General features: G+C 36.9%; 1 protein-coding gene across 2 annotated transcripts in view; it reads left to right on the top strand.

Annotated features, from left to right (window-relative positions):
* The window catches only part of LOC123980197 (zinc finger protein 239-like), a 387,571-nt gene that overhangs the window by 32,606 nt on the left and 352,265 nt on the right, over positions 1 to 2,700 (top strand). The window lies entirely within an intron of this gene.

Raw genomic sequence — 2,700 nt, 5'->3', positions numbered from 1 at the left:
CAGGGATATCCTGGACGAAAACCTTTTCCAGAGTGCTCTGGACCTCAGACTGGGCCGAAGGTTTACCTTCCAACAAGTCAATGACCCTAAGCACACCACTAAAATAACGAAGGAGTGGCTTCACAACAACTCCGTGGCTGTTCTTGAATGGCCCAGCCAGAGCCCTGACTTAAACCCAATTGAGCATCTCTGGAGAGACCTGAAAATGGCTGTCCACCAACGTTTACCATCCAACCTGACAGAACTGGAGAGGATCTGCAAGGAGGAATGGCAGAGGATACCCAAATCCAGATGTGAAAAACTTGTTGCATCTTCCCCAAAACGACTCATGGCTGTATTAGATCAAAAGGGTTCTTCTACTAAATACTGAGCAAAGGGTCTGAATACTTATGACCATGTGATATTTCAGTTTTTCTTTTTTAATAAATTTGCAAAAATTTCTACATTTCTGTTTTTTTCTGTCAAGATGGGGTGCTGAGTGTACATTACTGAGAAATAAAAAGAACTTTTTTGATTTTTGGAAAATGACTGCAATGAAACAAAGAGTGAAAAATTTAAAGGGGTCTGAATACTTTCCGTACCCACTGTAGGTGTATTGTAATTAGAGCCTGACCGATATGGGATTTTTAAGTCCGATACTGATTTCAATAATTGAGGATTTTAAAATGCAATATCCCGATACAGAGTTCCCGCCGCTGTTTCAAAACTTTACAAAATGTCATGAAGTCGTAATGACACAACTCTGCGCAGGCTTTTAGTTTGCCACGAAAGTAAAGACAGGTCGGTGGAACGCGCTGGAATCAAATCACATAGTAATCTTTTGGTATGTGCTGTCATCCAAGCTGTGTGCACGGTTACGCAAGAGAGCTTTAACTGGTGGGCTTGTGCTAGATATTAATGAGCTGGGCAGATGCAAACATTAACAAAATCAGGCAAATGCCTTTTGAATTGAAGGTTTGGTTGTTCTGTTTGTTACTCAAAGATCGTAAATGCACAATTTGCCACTGGAAAGCAGCCTGTATGACCCTTTACAAGCTGTAGAAATATTTGCACTTTCCATTAACGGCTTATTAAATTGCACTTTTAGTCTCTGCAGCACAATGCAAGCTGTTTACTGAATAAAAATATAAGTCAGATGATCACTGGTTTGAATCGGGTATACACATATATACAGGTGCTGGTCATATAATTAGAATATCATCAAAAAGTTGATTTATTTCAGTAAATCCATTCAAATTCATTCTACACAGACTGACATATTTCAAGTGTTTATTTCATTTAATTGTGATGATTAAAACTGAAAACTAATGAAAACCCCAAAATCAGTATCTCAGAAAATTAGAATATTGTGAAAAGGTTCAAAATTAAAGACAATATTATAATTGGCCAGCAAACTCGCCTGACCTTAACCCTATAGAAAATCTATGGGGTGTTGTGAAGAGGAAGATGCGATACGCCAGACCCAACAATGCAGAAGAGCTGAAGGCCACTATCAGAGCAACCTGGGCTCCCATAACACCTGAGCAGTGCCACAGACTGATCGACTCCATGCCCCAACTAAGTATTGAGTGCTGTACATGCTCATACTTATCATGTTCAAACTTTTCAGTTGTATTCGTCTTAAGTAATATTATATTATATATTATAGATACTGAAGTTGGGATTTTCATTAGTTGTCAGTTTTAATCATCACAATTAAATGAAATAAATTTGAAATATATCATTCTGTATGTAATGAATGAATATAATGTCCAAGTTTCACATATTGAATTAAATTACTGAAATAAATCAACTTTTTGATGATATTCTAATTATATAACCAGCACGTGTGTGTGTGTGTGTATATATGTGTGTGTGTGTGTGTGTGTGTGTGTGTGTGTATATATATATATATATATATATATATATATATATATATGTACAATATTTACATTATTAAAGAATCGTTATGTTAAACAATATCTAGGCCTATATCTGATAAACCATATCAGAATCAGCTTTATTGCCAGGTATGTGTAAACATAAGAGGAATTTGACTCAGGATTGTACATTGCTCATGATGTGCTTACTCATACAAAATCACCATAACACAATAATAAAATAATAATAAAATAAAATCAGACACAAACTACAGAATAGACAACACTAATATACACACTATGAACAAAACAATATAGACATATTGACAAATAGTGCAGTGATCAGAGTGCAAAGGATGCAAGAGTAAACTATTGTCATTATGTGCATGTTGAAGGTGGATATGATATACAGGTACACATACATGCATACATGTACACATGTACACTGTGTGATGGAGCATAGTGCAAAGGATGCTGGAAAAAATAAATAAGACCTATGACCTGAGGTAGGTGTATTGGTATACAGTATATATGACATAGTATGAACAGCACTGAAATAGAGAATGGTGAATAAATAAATAATAAGTGGAAACCAGTAAACAGGTGGCTGATTAGAGACAGAGTTACTGGGTTATTGCACAGGAATTGTTCCTGACACTGAGTCTGAAATCAACTGTTCATCAGAGTGATGGCTTGTAGGAAGAAACTGCTTCTGTGTCTGTTGGTTTTGGCGTACAGTGCTCTGTAGCGCCTACCAGAGGGGAGGAGCTGGAACAGGTTGTGTCCGGGGTGAGATGGATCTGCAGTGATGATCTTTTCTGCAGTCCTGACTGTCCGTTGT

The sequence above is a fragment of the Micropterus dolomieu genome, linkage group LG12 (genome assembly GCF_021292245.1).
Source record: "Micropterus dolomieu isolate WLL.071019.BEF.003 ecotype Adirondacks linkage group LG12, ASM2129224v1, whole genome shotgun sequence".
Lineage (NCBI taxonomy): Eukaryota > Metazoa > Chordata > Actinopteri > Centrarchiformes > Centrarchidae > Micropterus > Micropterus dolomieu.
The sequence above is the reverse complement of the archived record's forward strand: the minus strand, read 5'-3'. Positions and strand labels throughout refer to the sequence as shown.